The sequence below is a fragment of the Vigna umbellata genome, chromosome 1 (genome assembly GCF_029865625.1).
Source record: "Vigna umbellata cultivar VRB3 chromosome 1, Vumbellata_1.0, whole genome shotgun sequence".
Taxonomy (NCBI): domain Eukaryota; kingdom Viridiplantae; phylum Streptophyta; class Magnoliopsida; order Fabales; family Fabaceae; genus Vigna; species Vigna umbellata.
The window spans coordinates 82855303-82875154 of record NC_142165.1 but is presented as its reverse complement, the minus strand read 5'-3'; the positions used below and the strand labels follow the sequence as shown (position 1 = coordinate 82875154).

At 31.0% G+C, this 19852-nt stretch overlaps 1 pseudogene; it reads left to right on the top strand.

Annotated features, from left to right (window-relative positions):
• Positions 1-16870: 16870 nt before the first annotated feature.
• On the top strand, positions 16871-18925 carry LOC124822502 (L-type lectin-domain containing receptor kinase IX.1 pseudogene; annotated as a pseudogene).
• The last annotated feature ends 927 nt before the right edge of the window (positions 18926-19852 follow it).

Here is a 19852-nt window from a genome sequence, read left to right as displayed (position 1 = left end):
AATTGGTCCCTTTTGATCAGTGGTGGGAAAGAGAACAAGTGTCGTTTGATCTAGTGTTTTCATTTTTATTTCGAATAAGCCAGTTTGTTGCTGATTATTATTAAGTTGCTAATAAGTGACATTTCTCCACTTTATTCTTAACAATATTGATATTGAATTGCAATTTAATTTCATGAATAGTTATTAGAAGTCTCACATCGACTAGAGATAAGGCCAAAATATAATATATAAAGAAATGCAAAATTGGTATATAATTTAATGACTATTACACACATAAATCAGTACACATGGTTAATAAATTCTTAAAAAATCAAACTTCGTTCGAAAAAAGTTTGAGAAGAGAAAAGGATCTCACGTGTTGAGATAAAGTGAATGAATTTTCAATCTTCTACTCAAATTTTTATTCAATTCACTAACCTTTGAACGTCTAAGGTGCTGAGTCATTCGACGTTTTATATCATTTTACGTTCGTTTACAATTCTAAACTACGTTTAATAATTACGTTTTATATCATTTTTAATGTTACTACTCCGTGATTCAACATTGAACGCGTGATGTTATTTGTTTTTTTACTAGTGTATCAATCACATTTTAGTTAAATTAATTTCATCAATTAATTTTTTATTTTATTTTGAATAACAATTCACATTTTATTTTAACTTGATTTAAAGTAATTAGATTTTATTTTAAATTAATTTTAATCAAAAGAACAAAATTATAATCTTACCATTTTATTTATTAAAATATTATTTATCTATCACACTTATTAAATCTATCCTCAAATCCAAACAAGGAATAAAATACTTTTATATAATAAATAAATTCCAATGTAAGAATCACTAATAATTCTGAAATATATATTTAAAATATAATATGGTGTTATTGTGTTTAATAGAAAATAAGACAATAGAAAATTAAAAAAAAAACTATAATTCATTTGTAAGCACTAATATCTTTTTAATTTATTTTGTTGTGTTCATTAGAGAAAAAGACTATCAACAAACGACGTGAAAACCATAATTATATATACTTGTATAATTTTATTAAAATAGAATCATGGATTGATTTCAAAGGTTGGTGGGATTGCCACAAGGACATAAAACAAACTACCTAGATTTTGCCACATATTAGTAGTTTACCACTTGTCTATCAATTAACTCCCGATGCTTACTTTAATTTACTAATGATTTTTAAATTACACTATAATTTAGTATCAAGGCTTTGTGTGAAAAATATTTGATAAGATATATGTTGATGATTATCATTGTAGACATTATTGATCTATAGAAAGAGATAAAAATATTTTCAATAAGTAATATTGATTATGTTTTATTTAATTTATGAACTATTTTTTTTAAGTTGTATTTTTTCTTTACCCATTTTTTAAGTAAAATTATTATTTGAGCACATTATTGAATTGGGATATTGGGTGAATTATCTATTTATACCTATTAATAAAAAAAAAATAGTGTTTTCGCATAATACTGTTTTACATATTTCATTATTAATTATATTTTTATTAATATAAATTATTTTACTTTTTATAATTATTTTTTTAATTTAATCAATTATTATAATAAAATTACAAAAACTATTTATTTATTTTTATTGTTCTTACTGAACGAATATATTTCGTAAAGAACTCTTTCAGCTTATTATGTAAAGATAATTATCACGATTAATTTGTCTAATAACATTAGTAAAAAAATGTCAACTACAATGATCTCGGCTATAACTAAGCCTACATGGTGTCAACTACGATGAGGCAGACACGATATCATCCCTTGCCTTATAAGGTGTGATTATTAAGAATACGTACCGGTTATACCGGTTATTATGCTTGTTAAGGTCAAGATGATCTCAACACATAGAAGGCCAAGAAGATCTCGGAACACTTAACTATTATGGTACCATTATTATGTGGAGACCAAGATGATCTCATATGTAAATAGTACACTAGTCCCCAAGGTCAATATGGTATGAATGAGAACCTTGACAAGTTGAGATATTTGCAAAAGAAAATTTCATGTTCTTTGGGTAGGTATTTCATCCTATAGATATAGTAGTCTCTTAGTCTCGAGGTACAAAAAAACAAAGAAGCTTGAGAGGTCATGCATGTCAACTCTAAGGTTTTCTCGAGAGGAGTGTTGTGGTGGAGATCCTTGATCGTTAGATGTGAGAAGATATAGCAGTTGAAGACGAAGGGGTTGAAGTCCAAACTACATCACTCATGTCTATAAAAGCTAAATCATTTTTGCATTTAAGGTTCATTTTTTCCTTCTTTGACAAGGTGTACTCTCTTTCAAGAGGTATGTGTCGCTCTATTTCGAAGGTATGTCTTCCTTTGGTGCCCCCATCTCCCTAGCTAGGGACAACCCCACTATCAAGGCCTCATACTCAACTTAGTTGTTAGAAGTCTTGAAGTCAAAGTGTACTGATTTCTCCATCAATACGTCGTTAGGCCCTTCAAGCATTATCTCACCACATGCACCTTTAAGACTGGACAAACCATCAACATGTAATGTCCTTCATGCTTCTTCTAACAACTCCTCCATTTGAAGCTCATTAGTGAAATCCATTAAGCATTATATCTTTATAGTTCTTTTCTATTCATACTGGATATGGAACTTATATAGCTCTACAACCCAAGATCCTATTCTACTAGCCAAGTTTGGTTTCTATAGTATTTTCTGGATATGTTCATAGCTTTAAACATAAGGCCTTGACCTTTTATAAACTCTTTTGTCGCTGAGAATTTATGAAAAAATGATTTCCCCACTTTTATAGTATAATGTGAAAGCAAAGATCAATCGTAGGAGAGACAATAAACTTGAATGTATATAAGTGTGTTAATGTGATGCAAACAAAGGAAATCTACTCTACTAAAACTAAACTAACTAGAACATCCTAACAATATAATGAAAATAATGCATTACTTTTATCCTAAAATCTATATGTATAATGAGCATATAACAAAGGAAAATGCATAAATTAGCATTCTAAAGCGATCTACAATACATGGAAATGAATTATTAAGACATGAAACAAACTAACTAATGATATGCAACTACTGAAAAACTGAAAACTACGAATTAACTAAAGAAACCATGAAACTGAAAAGGACATAGAAATGTTATTACGTGAATGTGCAAGGCAACATATGTTTTCATCACATAATGCATGAAATTTTAAGCTTAGCGTCTCATTTCAATTTGTATTGAACAATAAAAGTGTTACAAAATCATTTGGTTAAGTGTGGAGTGAGAATCTATTGAAACAAAATATAGGTTAACTCATTAAAGAAACTAATGAATCTATCTATCAAATTAGGAACTTTGATTTTAAGATTTGAGAACGAAATCAAAACTTCCTAACACACTTATATAACTAAAATGAAGTAATACAAATCAAGAAACATAAAAAACAATGGACAAATAATGAAATGTGAATATAAAATGCGTATTAGTGAAGTGATGAGATGAAGAACTGAAATGAATATATCAAAATATGAACTCAACTTCTAAACTACGAGTTAAACATTCAAACATGTTCCAAAAGATAAACTAAACACATCTAAATCTAGAAACATCAAAATAATCAATTGAAATTCAAAATTGTATCAAGAATCAAAATCTGAAATGAACAAATAAAAGAATAAAAAAAATACTTTGGTTTTAAATTTGTCACTTCTGCATTGAGTTTTGAGTAACTCTAATTTAGTCTCCATCCCCTTACACTTGCATTTGAGCTTCAAAATAAAAAGTCAAACTTTGGTTAACTTTTCAAAATCTAGAATGGTTCTTTGTAGTCAAATTCTATGTTGCTAGAATTGGTGCTTCCTTCACATTGAATCAACTTTTTAAAAGTCCATTTTAGTGTCTTAAAGGTTTTTAACTCTTAAATCACCCATCGGAACCTTAAATACAAAAATCAACCATGAGGTCAAACTTTAAAATTTAAGTATTTTTCAAAATGGTTCACAATTCTTCTCAATTGAAAAATTATATTTTCTTATATTTTAATCAACTCCTAACCATTGAATTGAGTTCATCTCACTACATACAAGCCATCAACACAAGTTAGAATCTTATTCATCTAAAAGAATCAAAATTAGACTTAACTATGTAAACTAACTATGTACACTAACTACACTTTAGCTAACTAGTCATGTGCAATCAAAATTTTCAATTCCAAATGCAGTTTTAAGGCTTTTCCATCTTCACATAAGTGTATTTTCATGTATTCTTTGAAGTTCAAAAAAGTTAGATTTCATATTAGAGCAAAAGTTCAAAAAGTTGACTTTTTGATCAACTTTTCAGCCCTTAGACCAAATCTTTCCAAACTTGCATGATTGTCCTTTTGTGTATTTTTGCTAGAGATTCATCTTGATCAACATTGATGCCACATGCATGCACTGGTTTCGTTTGATATTTCTGCACAAAACATTAAAATCATGTTAGGCAATTCATTCTACATAACTACATTACTTTAGTTCACTTAACTAAACTAGAATTAAGCTAAAAACTTATAAAATAGAACTGCACATTATCCTTAATACTCTAAACTAATTTTAAATGGATAAATAATGTTAACTAAACTATCCTAAAGAACAATTATGTATAACTAACTTAAAAAAGTATAATTTTTTATCTTCTTCATGTACCAATTTTACTTTATATTTATTTAGTCAATGTTTAGTTTTTCGAAAACTCATTCTAATATGTATTTTAATTTTAAAAAAGGAAAATGAAAATAAATATTTTAATATACTTTATGCAATAAATATTAAAAAATTGTGTTATTAGACAAAAGTAATTATTTTAATAAAACTGAAATATAAAAAAATTAACACGCTATTTTTTATGAAATTGTGCTTACTTAAAAATTTTAATATTACTAATGATTTATACAGAATGAAATGAAATAATTGAAGAAAAATACCATAATGAAGAGAAAGTAAAAAGAAATAATTTAATCGATCCATATCCAAACAAATAAAATTGAAGTTAAAAAATGCCATAAACATAAAAAATAGTGTAAAAACAATTTTTGTTATTAAAAATTTGTTTAGTCTTTTAAAAACTTGATAATATGAAAAAATTACAAAGAATTAAAGAATTGAGATTCTATAGTTTTGTGCTTAATTAAAATTTTAATTTTAATGTGAAATTAGATAAATTAAATAAAACAAAATTGAAAAAAAAAACAAGCTATAAAAAATTGTAATAGTAAGAGATGTGCGCAAGTAAACAAGTATTTGTTTTCGTTGATGTTAAAAGAAAAAGTACAAAAGTCTTATATGTTCTAGACTATTTGAATGATCATTAAAACTTTTTTCACAGGAATAAAATAGATTGATGTTGACCACTAATTAATATATATCATGTTGACAACAACAAAAAAGCTGATAAATTCCTTATCATTAATTATTATTTTTTTACTAATTGCATTGTTTTGAGTTAGGTTAGTTTTACAAATTTAGTTTTATTCGATGTTTAGCATGTTTTGTGTGTTAGTTTTAGTCTTAAAAGTAGTTTCGGTTAGTATAATTTTAGTCTTGATATTAGTTTCTTAGTTTAAGTTCACTTTTAGAGTCACGATTAGGTTAGATTTTAGCTTAGTAGCTTTGTAATCTAGTTTAAATATTAGTTAGTTTAATTAATAGTGAATAGTTAGTATGAAATAGTATAGAATAGATAGCTTAAGGTAGTACTAATTAAATATAGTTACAATTTAGAACAATTTTAGTTTTAGGTTTTGGATTTTAGACTAATTAAGTTATGGAAAAGAGTTCCAAGGTGAAACTTCTTGTTTGTAGTTTCAAGTATTATAAGTATGAATGTAGGAAGCTTCAGTCTTAGAAGTTCATCATAACACTCTAATGATCATTCCATTTTCACATACAGAAGGGATGAGACATGTGGTGAGAGTAACAGGAAGATCCTAGTCTATGGGCTTTACCTTGGCCTAAGGTGTTAGTTAACAGACTAACCTTGTGTGATAGCTTGGGGTGGGTCGGTTGTTTCACCATTACAAGTGCACGAATCGTCATAGCTCGACATTCATACTATATCCAGTCTAGGTCTTTGCAATGTTTAAGATGTGTGGATTGTTTTATGAAAAATATGATTCATGTGTGAAACATTAATGTATATTATGATTTGTTTTGTATTATTATCTTACACTTGCTTTTGTGTTGTCTTCACTTTTGCAATGATCACATAAATGGTGTGAGCTTAGGAAATGTCTTTTCAGTTGCTCCAGCGAGAACTGAAGGTGAAGCCAGAAGCGTAGTTAGATGGATCTGTAGAAGTAGATCTCTTCTTTGTGGTAGGTTGGTTTTATATATAGTTGTTATATTATTATCTATGTAACGTTTGATTTTGGTAGGTTTTAACAATGGGATGTTACACGTTATAAATATTTAAGAAATCCTTAACCATAAGAATACAATAAACATACATAATATACATAAATAATGTAGTCACAATCATTAATATAGTTTCTCAAAATAAGAACATCCTTAAGTCATAAAGGTTAGGTTTCAAAATACAATTGCATATATTACATTCATACACATTAACCATCTCAACAACAAAACCTCAACTACAACCACCATTTCTAAGGCCTTTACTTCACCATTATATGTATGCTCACTTGCTCACACTATTATAGTAATAATTACAAAAGAGATACATAAGAAAATACAGTAACAAGAGAAAAGGGTAAACTAATATAATTTCAAACATACTTGCAGTAAGACATCTATCATAGCAACAATCCTTATTACTAGCAACCAACAAAATCAATTTATCTCTGAAGCAACCAAGCACTCGATATGATATAAGATTTTATACTTAATATCTAGATTTATGCATTGACTTGGATACTACAAACCTTGCAACCGCCATTAAATAGAGAAACAAAGTACTAAGACTGGTCATACCAAACACTCACATGACCAAGGTAAGTTAACTTATGACCTTGCTAGAAAAGGGATCCCACTCCTGCCATAAGAACCTTCTTTAATTATCATCACCTAAACTTTAATACTTTATGTAAGTTTCTAAACCTAGTAGAATAAAGGATGGTTTCTTGACGAACACATATCCATAGCCATTAAAATCTAATACTTTATATGAAAGGAGTGTCCAATGATACCTAAACATCATCAACCCATTAGAGCTCACTAAGAAGTGAGCGCCCAATAGTATATGGACAACACGCAATGCCAAGGACATTTGATGCTCTATGACTTGGAGTGCAGCCAATAGGACAAGAATGGTGCCCAACACCCAAAGTTGTGGAGCTCTAGTGCCAAGGCAATGCCCAACGACGATGTAGATGGCATCAATATGGCAAATACCAGTTTCACCATATTTGAATGTTTTTAATGATCAAATGACTTATTTTGAAGTGGTGCATACTTTCTAAATTTCCATCAACCACTATTTATCAATATTAAAATGCATCAAATATCATCATTCAAACAATTGAATAACTCATCAGAGCACTAATTATAACAAATGCATATTTCCAACATCAGCACATCACCAACGTAATAACATTATTATGTACTACACATTCAATTTCAACCCACACAATTCTCAATACTCATAGTTCAATCATTTTTATCAAATAAAAACAGATTTAAATCAACACTTTTGCTTCTCATAATCAATTTATACCCATTACAAATTTCACAATAACTACTTTAAACATCAAATTGATTCAAACCAACATGATCTAATTAGAATAGAATTACTAGAGTGCAAATGTGCCATAGTACAAGAAATTAAAATCAACTTCTCTTACCTTGGTTAAACAACCCTTATTCTCTAATACTTCTTAACTCTATCTAACACACACAAAAAAATCTAACCAACTTGAAAACAAAGATCCCAAAAACATGAAGATCATAGTGTTGGGTCTATCGAGGAGGAAGTTCCTTCTGGGTTACACAAACACCAATAAGATCTAAGCCAACTATATAAGGAATCGACATCACTCTTTACCCAAAATCTTAAGACAATGGGTTAATGAGTTTTTCACCATTATATACTGCTCTACTTTTTCATTTTTATCCAATGTGGAACTTGAACTCACACTTGGATTCCCAATCATATAGAGCAACAAAAAATTTCACATTATTATTTTTTAAAAAAAGAAACACCCTTTACTTTTCTAAATTCTCACACAAGATATAAGACATTATGCTAAATCGGTAGAAAAATTATGTGCAACAGAAAAAAGTTTTCTTACGGTAACTTAAGTAGAATATTCCAAATTCTTGAACTATTAGCACACAAGTTTACACAATAATTTGAATATAAGAAGAGTTTTACTTTTTAAATTATCTCGTTTAATTATAGTGTCAATTGTCCTCTCTCTAATTTCAATATCGTATTTCGAGTTTTTCAAAATGTAGTTTATAACTAAATTATTTTGAAACTTTATTTTATTCTTATGTTTATGTATATAAAAATGTGATTAAAAAATATTTATTAAAGATTTTTTTCGGTAAAATGGATTTATATTAAAGAAACTTAGTCTCTACTCGGTATTTTTTTCATTTGTTCAAATAAAACGTCTAATTCGTTTTGATTGTGCAAAAGGCTTATAAATAATGCATCTACTTTTATATTCAATACCTCGTAACTTCAAAAGTAAATAATAAAAATCTGATCACTAATCTCTACTAAAAAGATTTTTGTTGAATGAGATCAATCATAATTGAAATTAATCATAAAAAGAACTAATATAAAGTTGTTTCATCTTCATAAGTAATTAAGAGTTTTGAATGTTCATTTCAGCTGAATGGCCTTATAGTCTCAAATAAGTGGCCTGTATAAATAACATTAATGTAAGTAACTAGCCATATGGTTGCATAGAAGAATTAGACTATATTTAAACAAACATTTTTAACAAAAAAAAAAACGTTTGTTTTCATAAGCTAAGAAATATTTATAATAAAAGCATTTATATTGAAAAATTATATAAATCAACTTATAAAATAAGAAAATTTAACTCAAAAATATTGTTTGATTTTTTCTCCTTTTTTTTTTCTTTCAAAAAATACTCATGAAAAACTGCTCAAACATATTCAATCACTTAAACAATGAGAGATTCAATTCTCAGTTTACAAATGGTACTCAACTTTTGCAAACTGCTTGTACGAGAAAACTATTTCATTATATTTATTATTTTAATATATTCAGAGAAAAATTGCCGGCACTAATTTGTTTGGTTATCGCCATCCTTAACTTTTACAATTTGTTTCTTCTTGTTGTCCCAGTGAATTTTTTTTTAACTTGACAAAATATATAAATTTGTCTTGTTACTCATGTCTCGTTCAATTAATAATATACACACACACGGTTGCCCTAATCCAAGACATCGATCAAACTTTTCTGACTAACGGCCTGCATTTTGATTTTATGTTTGAAAAGTTTTGACGGAAGCACACATCACAACCTAGTATATATATATATATATATATATATATATATATATATGTAATCGATAAAGTGTTTTCGAAATGAAAACAGAAAATGTGAAAAATATATTTTTTATCTACAATTTTTTTAACTAAAATATGAATAGTTGACCAAGTGTAGCACTTATATTCCACAAAAAAATTCACATATAAAAACATAAAAAAATGAGATTTTAGAAATTAAAATCTTGATAACTCAGTAAAACATTATATACTACAAGATTTTTTTTAATAGTGATAGAATTTTACTAACAAAACTAGATTTATATATAAAATTAAATTTATCTTATCCATAGGTTTTATCAACAAATTTTAAAATTAAAATTACTAACAAAAATGTTTATTAATAATGGATATGTCAGTAATATTTATTAATATATTATAATTGTATTAGTGATAAATATTTTCATTGATAATTTATCAGTCGATAAATTTTATCTATAAATTATAGTTGTATTATCGATAAATTTGTTTGTCAGAAAATTTTGTTGATAAAAGAAATGATATTCTTTTCATTTTGAGTTTTGATTAATTTGTGTAAAATTTATTAATAAAATTTGTTGATAAATCCTTTAGTATAAAAAACAAAAACTTTCCTTCAAAGTCTAATGATATTTTTTGTATAAATTAAGGGAATGAGAAGAAAAATGGCAGAAGAAGAGAAGACAAAGCTAGAGTGGATGATCAAGAGACGATGGTAAGATGACGACAATGATGATGACCATGAATGATAATATTGGTGACGAAAAGTGGATAAGGTGGTGGAGGAGAAAAAAGAAAGAGTGGAAAAGGAGGAGATGGACCCAGAGGTAGCTAATGTGACACCAACAACAATGGAAGAGGAGAAGCGTAGAAGAAAGAAGAAAAAAAAGACCTAATTATCATATTATTTACTAACAAATTTTGCTAATGATCAAAAATTGTTGATAATTATTGGTAAGTATTAACTAATGAATTTAAGCCATCGATAAATACTAACAAATTTACATCATCAATAAAATATTAAAGGAAATTTAACAATAAATGGTCAATATAATTTTCAATAGGTTTTTTTATATCAATAATTATCGGTAAACATCTCTTAACGAATTTTTATCTTCGATCAACTCAATTATCAACAAATTTTTATTACTGTAAATAAACTTTTGTCTATAATATTTTCTTAGTCGTCTCCTTTTAAACTTTTGTATATTTTTATTATATCATTTCAGTTGTATATTAGTATTTCAATTTGTGTAATGTAAAATTTATTTCAAACAAAATTTGATAAGTTAAAATAAATTACTTTAACTAAACATAAATTAATTTTTTATGAAGTTCTTTTTATATGGACTAACAATCTAAACATATTATGGATTGGTTGATGGTTCACAGTAATGTTTTCAATATTCATCTTTATTAATTTGATCCACTTCAATGTTAAGATCATATTGAGATTATCAGTATTTCCTAAATTTTATCACAATAGTTAAGTTTTCCTTGATGATCAATACAAACTTTATTTAATTGAGTTTAGTCAGATTCCGAACCACTTTCTCATTACGTCTTTCAAAATTATGCTTCCTTTATACTCTTTTCCATTGAATCTTTGACATATTATTCCTTAATTAAGATGAAATAATGTATTACGTTCTTTGAAACATAGAGTAATAGGACTCCCTAATTTTATTAGACAAACACGATGTTGCATCATATGCACACGTTTTCATCACTTTTTTTTATCAAGAAACTCACAAAGTGATTCACCATTTTTTTGAGAAAATTTCCTTTTCCTTGTTCAAATTCCTTAATTTCTTGATATACATCATTTTGAAAATTCAACCTCAAATGCTTAGGTTGAGATCTTTAGACATCAATCATCATCGGTACAAACATTGAAAGTAACTCGAGTCTGAATATTGATATTTGTCTCAAACATGAGATGACCTTGTACAATTGTATAAATATTTTAAATGATTATAATTGTTAGTCTAATGACCATAAACATTTTCACATTTTCCTTTTTTTTTCTAAAAGAAAGTTGTTTATGATCGTCTATTTTATTTATTTTTTAATAACATATAACGAAATTTATTAGCTTTTTGATACATCAAAACTATAAGTCCGATTAGACATTTTATCTTTACCTTCCTCTTGTTGTAATAATTAGATACATAAGGATGCCCAATTTTTATTTATGCAATATTCACATAATTCCCTAATTACGTAAAACACATCTCACTCTTCATACATTTCACATAATTCTTTATTATTCATTAGAGTTTCTAAATATGTCTTTCTCGACTTTTGGTATATCTCTTTCTCGACTTTAATTTATTTGTTTCTTTTGATATTATGCCAGGCCATATCTCTTAATGGTTGATTTATAATTATTTTCTCATCGATAATTCTAACTTATTGTTATTATATGGACTAACTAATACTTAAGTCAAATACGTTGATTTTAGTTTCCTAAATTGGTTTATTTAATCATCAAGGCTTTATCTATTATATACCTTTTTAAATTCATTAACATGTGACCAAGTAAACACAATTTCATCAATAATGAACTTGAGAAATATTTTATCCTTAATTTCTCAGTCACTGTTATATCCCCGACTCAATTTGATTTCGAGCTATGTTCAACCACCAATTCTCCAACTTCCCAAAAATAAGTTGATTAAAAATCTTGTTAATTTATTAAATATTTCATCATTTGGTTCATTTGAAAATTATTTTGATTTGTTATTTCCTTATCTATATCCGACAAATCTTACATAATTTTTAAATCTAACATTTGGTTTGCATTTTGTCTCTTCTTATTATAAGTGTATTGAATTATCTCAAGCATGAAGAAAATCAGATTGATTATTATCAGAATCAACTAATTATCTAATTAATCTAAACATGTTAGTATTCAAGTTTAAAGGAATTGGATTGTGACGAGGGTGACCCAAATCATAAGCTTATGGAGAATTATAAATGCATGTCAAAGATAATATTTGTTGCAACTTTTACGACATATTTATTATAACATTAGTTGCTTAATCAATTTAACCTGAATTGACTTAAATATCATAGTATCTTTAAGAGGTACACTTGATGGTTAGAATAAACTTTCCAAACAGGAAGAGGACAACTAGAGTTAACAATAAGGAATTTATTAAGTGGACTTTCAACCCTACATTTGAAACATTTTGGAGCCCATTATGAGGTCGAGCGAAAACTTTTGAAGCCTACATGGTGACCACAAGGAACCTAGTAAGCAATCAAGCACTAAAGGAAACCATCAACCACTGGTGGACCCAATGGAAACGATGAGGAGAATGTAGAGGCAAATGAATGAGATATAAAAGAAGTAAAAGGAAGAAATTAAAACATTGCAAGTAGAGAACGAGATCATTCAGTAGGAGAAGGGTGATAAAGGCCCTATGTCATTCACCCCAACTCTTCAAGGACCAACTAAGCAATTCTATAGGATGCATTAGACCGAACAGTCCAGGCAAGTAATTTTGTTGAGAGCAAAGATAACCATCACTTTGTCACAATTATTAACATCGCTGGTCTACTACCATTTGTCGCAAGATCATGAAGACCCCTTTGCTTAATAACTTGAGGAGGCTAATGTTCAATTAATATGATGGATCTATAACCAAAAAGAGCAAATTTGAATTTTCATGAACCTTATGGTGTCTGTTTTCTCGACATCTCTAAAAGGGAACGCCTTGGCCTAGTTTTTTGTGTTGTTGGCCAATTTTATATATTGTTTTGCGATCACCCAAGCGAGAATCGGAGCCTAGTTCGCAATAAGCCGACAACATCACCTAGCATCGATCGCTTTGGTTGTTAGGCATGATAAAGAAGAGTCATTGTGGGTTTTCATAGAGAGGTTTGAAAAGACGAATTTGCAAATCCGAAACCTCATCCTAAATGTTGCCATGCACCATATGATCACACATTGAGACTGGGATCGTTCGCTGACAGCTTTTGTGTGAAACTTGTTTAAAGTGTGCACAAGCTGAGGCAAAGAGTGCCCACTACATGCAGGTGGAAGATATGAGGTACTTCCACAAGCAGTTACATGTGGAGTCGTCCGGAGAAGAAAAAAGGCAGTGGATAAGAAATCATTCGCGAGTAAAGAAAGACCAAAGGATCCCCATTTTAGCAACTACAACTTGTTGAGTGTGCCTCGAGCCAACATTTTGACAGAGGCCCTCAATGTTGACTTATTTTCCACCCCAAGGAAGAAGTCCACCCTGTGCAATGTCGACGAGAACAAGCATTGTCTCTATCACAAAATCCATAACCACACTACTAAATAGTGTTTTGGTCATGAGAGACAAAATTGAAGAGCTAATCAAAGTTGACCACTTGCGACAATTCGTGAAAAGGACCGCTCGGACAAGAGTCCACCTCATCGACAAAGCCCGATGTGTAGTCCCAAAACAAACCATAGGACTGGTGGAGGAGTGAGTTATCCAAGCACAGAAGCCAGAACACAAAAAAAGCTAAGACCGCCTATTCAGAGAGCATATAAACACTATCTCGAATGAATTTGTCAAAGGTTAACACCGATCAGTGGATACTTGTCAAATGTCCTCCTATGCCATAGTCAGTTCAATTCAGATAATAAGGACAATAAATACATACTTAATGTGTAACCTACCACATTATCTCAAACTTTTATTTATTAGATTGACCTAATTAAAGCTCAAATATGATTAATCACTACGAAGGTGTTAACCAGGATGATTTTGGAATTAATATGTTCAAACTTGACACTTCCACCATTCAATCTCATTGGAAATGATTTCACTAAACTAAATAACTGACCATCTACCTAATAATTGACTATATATATAATATAATATACTAAACAATTATACAATCACTCTAATAAAAACATTGATGTGTATTATATATTATTTATGAAAATTCGTTTGGCGTACACTAGTGCAAAAAGGACTTTAGACGTTTGTTATTTTGGGCTTTTAACGTCTGATCTTTGTCCGATGTCTATATGGGTGACGTTAATGAGACGTCGGACCCTTTAGGTCAGACGTCTCTATAGACGTCGGACCTATATAGGATCCGACGTCTATATAGACGTCCGATCCATACAGGTTAGACGTCTCTAAGGTTGCTCCTGACTCATGGTGATTCGAGTTTACAACTTTATATTTTAGTTGAAGAGAATGTATTGTACATTTTTTTATTGGATGGTTTTAAAAACGTAGTGGAGGGAATTGGAGAAGTACAAAACGCAAGAAATCGTCACCATAGAACTCCGCCTAAAGACACGAGAATAACTGCACCAAAACCCAACAAAAATGCATTTTAATCGGTTCAAATGAAAGATAATGCATCAAAGAGTGATGTAATCGGAGTAAAATTAATTTAAAACGGTTGCAAAAGTGAGAAAACGAACCTGAAAAGCGTAACCCTTAAAGAGAAAACGCGACGAAGATGATGAACAATGAGTGCGCGTAACGGCTGTCTCGCGTTCACGATGTTTTAATGCCAAAATTTAGATGTCGGTTCCCCCAATTAACAGACGTCTAAAGTGCTTTAGAAGTCAGAGTGGCAAGATCAGACGTCTAAATAGAGTCAAAAAGTGACTTTTTAAATTTCTGGATTTAAGGTTTAGACGTCGGTTCCCCTAATTAACAGATGTCTAAAGTGCTTCAAAAGTCGGAGTGGCGGGATCAGACGTCTGAATGGAGTCAAAAAGTGACTTTTTAAATTTCTGGATTTATGGTTTAGACGTTGGTTCCCTCAATTAACAGATGTCTAAAGTGCTTCAGAAGTCGGAGTGGCGGGATCAAACATCTAAATGGAGTCAAAAAGTTACTTTTTTAAATTTATGGAGTTAGGGTTTAGACGTCGGTTCCCCAATTAACAGACGTATAAAGTGTTTCAGAAGTCGGAGTAGTGGGATCAGACGTCTAAATGGAGTCAAAAAGTGACTTTTTAAATTTTTGGAGTTAGGGCTTAGACGTAAGTTCCCCAATTCACAGACGTCTAAAGTGCTTCAGAAGTCGGAGTGGCAGGATCAGACGTCTAAATGGAGTCAAAAAGTGACTTTTTAGATTTTTGGAGTTAGGGTTTAGACGCCGGTTTCCCAATTCACAGACGTCTAAAGTGCTTCAGAAGTCGGAGTGGCGGGATTAGACGTCTAAATGGAGTCAAAAAGTGACTTTTTAAATTTCTGGAGTTAGGGTTTAGACGTCGGTTCCTTCCATAACAGACGTCTAAATAGAATAAATTTTTTTTTTTAACTTTTTCGTTTAGTTTTGACGTCTATTCGGGGAAGCCGACGTATATGAGTATTTAGACGTCAGACTCTTCCATAACCGACGTCTAAATAGTTATTTTATTTACGAAAAATGTCATCGCTCATTTTTTACGTTGAATATTCGAGGGTCAATGTCTAAAGAGTAATATTAAAGGTCTTTTTTGCACTAGTAGTTTACAATAAGACACATTTGAACTTTCCATGTCGGTTTCAACATGTCACCTTCAATTTTAACTAAGCAATTTTCACCGAATGTATAACCTCCATCTCTATATATTATTTCATTGATCATTTGATAAAGTTACCCTCAATCATTTATTTAGTTTACTCTTTATATGTTTGGCTTAGCGAACCAATATATTTAATAATAAATTGATAAAAAAAAGCCTTTTGATTTTTGTTTACTCGTTAATTGTCACTTTAATTGTGTAATATTATTGCTGCTATTAGGAATAATATTAATGTTTTCTTATATAATTTAAAATTTAAAAATAAACACTTTTAAATATATAAAATATACATTTTAATTAAAATATATTGTAATAAGAAACCTAAGCATACAAATTATATTATGTTTAGAAATTTATATTATGTTTTATATTATAACAAAAGATTATTTTTAATCATAGCTATTTTTAAATATTTTAAAATTCAATTATAGAAAGTGTAGGGAAAATATAGTATAAAAATTCATGGAGGGAAGCTACTTAAAAAGAAAAAACTCTTGTTATTAAAAATAGTTCCTAAAATGCTTTGATTTAGTATTATGATTTTGATTTTATACATAAAACGATGGTAGGTTATCCCTAGACACGGGAAAAGACAAAGGAGTGAAATTTCGCATCGCTGAACATGTTGTCTAGGGCCAGGACAATAGAGAAGTTTAGAACGATTCTCCAGAAAAGGTGTAAGAGTATGTATGTTCATGTATTAGTAATTAATTCGTGAAAGCAACATATTTTTAATTCACCAAATACCTACTTAGGAACAGTTCAAAACATGTTTTGTTATCATCATTATTCCATTAATTTAATCGACAAACTTTGAAATTGGATGCATATAGTTGCTATATTCTTTGTTCACATCAACACCATCAAAATCTTCTATCCCTCTCTACCATGGCTTTCTTCTCCTCTTCTTCATGCTCTAATCAAACCCAGAAACAAACATCTTTCTTCATATGTATCATCTTCTTCACTTTGTTCCATAACACTGTAGAGTCAGTTTCCTTCAACTTTTCCAGCTTCCAGCAGTCAAACTTGAACAACCAAATAAATTTCACGGGTGATGCTTTTCCCTCAAACGGTGTTCTTCAGCTCACGAAGAACCAACTCGATGGCCCCATCACAAGTAGCGTTGGTCGAGCCTCGTATGAACAACCAGTGAGGATATGGGATAAAAAAACAAACAATCTCACCGATTTCAAAACCCATTTCTCTTTTATCATGAAAGCTGTGAACGAGTCATTTATTGGTGATGGCTTAGCCTTCTTCCTTGCACCCTTTGATTCTTCCATTCCCAACAATTCTTCTGGTGGGTTCCTTGGCCTGTTCAGCCCGGATTCCGCATTCGACACGAAGAAAAATCAGATGGTGGCAGTTGAGTTCGACAGTTTCAAGAATGAATGGGATCCGAGCTCAGACCACGTAGGGATCAATGTTAATTCCATTCAATCAGTTGCAAACGTCACTTGGAAGAGCAACATTAAGAACGGGTCTGTTGCTAATGCTTGGGTATGGTACAACTCCACATCCAAAACTCTATCTGTCTTCCTTACCTATGCTAAAAATCCAACCTTCAATAGCAGTTCCAGTCTTTCTTACGTTATTGATTTGAGGGACGTGTTGCCAGAGTTTGTTAGAATAGGCTTTTCTGCAGCAACGGGAAAATCGGTTGAGATACACAACATTTTGCTTTGGTCATTCAGTTCAACCTTGGATGAGGTTGGTGGGAAAAAGGTAAAGGTTGGCCTAGTGGTTGGTGTAAGTGTTGGTTTGGGTTGTTTAGCTTGTGCTGCAGGTCTAATATGGTTTACCTTTTGGAGAAGGAGAAATAGACTAAGGGGTGGAAACGAGGAGGAAATTGGTGTCGATGCCATAGATGATGAGTTTGAGAGAGGAACTGGTCCAAAGAGGTTCACCTACCGGGAACTAAGCAACGCAACGAACAACTTCGCTGAAGAAGGGAAGCTGGGACAAGGAGGGTTTGGAGGAGTTTACAAAGGTTTGATTGTGAATTCCAACCTTGAAGTGGCAGTGAAGAGGGTTTCGAAAGGGTCAAAGCAAGGGAAAAAGGAGTACATATCAGAAGTGACAGTCATCAGCCGTCTGAGACACAGAAACCTGGTTCAACTCATAGGGTGGTGCCATGAACAAGGTGAGCTCCTTCTTGTATATGAATTCATGCCAAACGGAAGCCTTGATTCTCATCTATTTGGAAACAGAGTGATGCTTTCGTGGGTGGTGAGATACAAGGTGGCCATAGGTTTGGCATCTGCACTTCTTTATCTTCATGAAGAGTGGGAACAGTGTGTGGTCCATAGAGATATCAAGTCAAGCAACGTGATGTTGGATGGAAATTTCAATGCAAAGCTTGGTGACTTTGGTCTTGCAAGGCTGGTAGACCACGAACTGGGTTCACAAACGACTGTTTTGGCTGGAACCATGGGGTACCTAGCCCCAGAGTGTGTGACAACAGGGAAATCAAGCAAGGAATCTGATGTGTACAGCTTTGGTGTTGTGGCACTTGAGATCACATGTGGTAGAAAACCAGTGGAGGTGAAAGAAGAGGCTGGTAAAGTTAGGCTTGTGGAGTGGGTGTGGAACCTCTATGGAAAAGGGAAAGTACTAGAAGCAGCTGATGAGAAACTGAATCGGGAATTTGAAGAACAGCAAATGGAATGTTTGATGATTGTGGGGTTGTGGTGCTGTCACCCTGATCATACAATGAGGCCTTCCATTAGGCAAGTGATAAGTGTGCTTAACTTTGAAGCCCCTTTGCCAAGTCTTCCATCCAAGTTGCCAGTGCCAATGTACTTTGCACCTCCCATGGAGATTACTCAATTCTCCTACTCTTCATCTGCCGTCACAACCACAACCAAAGATTCCTCCCCGTACTCCTCAATTTCTATTGGCTCCCGAAAGTCTCCCTTGTAGCAATAAAACTATTTGACTTTTTGGTTGTATTTGAATTGTGCAATGGCATAACTTGTTTCATTTAGTTGTGTTATGAAAATTTCAAACCATCTATGTTATTGTCATACGCAAAACCGAGACAACCCATCTAATTTGAAAAATGTGGTTGACTTTTTCGTTATGCCACTTTGGAATACTCTTCTTCTTAAAGTAATGATCGGAAGTAATGATAGGTAAAATGAATATAAAAATTGTGTGTTAAAGAATTATTATTGTTCTTCTTCTTATGCCTCACAATGGACTCGGTCTGTTTTATGGGACTTAGCACCAATCTTTTGGGCCTTACATGAAGCACTTAATCTGTATGGAAGTTCCTATTCTCACTCTTCTTCTTGATAAGTTCACTCCACTTTTCGAAAAGTAACTTTTTGATAAAGATGTGTTTTCTTCGTTTTAATGTTTATTGTAACACTCAACGCCATAGAAATTTGTTTCCTTGTGTAACTTTTGTATAAATGTTAACTTTTGTCGTACTTTTTTTTAATATAAAATATGAGATCTTAATCATGAGATTTTAATCACGCTTTTTCATTCATAACACTTAAACATGATATTTTAGTTAAATGGACTAAATATAATTTTACTTATAACAGCTTGTCGATTTATCATAATTAATTTGATTGCTATTTGTCAAGAACCATTAAAAACGCACCCAAAACTCCTCTGAACGGACGCCAGGTGTCAAGCGACGAGGATCCGAAAATCAGATAGTGAAATGCAGGTGTCAGCAGATGAGCGGACGTTCGTTTTAAACAAAACGGAGTTTTTGAAAGTTTACATCACACTCTCTGCATGCATCTTCTTCTCCAAACTCTGATATTCTCAAATTCTCCTCCTTCTCACTAAAAGCTCTCCCTTCTCTCTACCAAATCTCACCTTTTCTTTTCT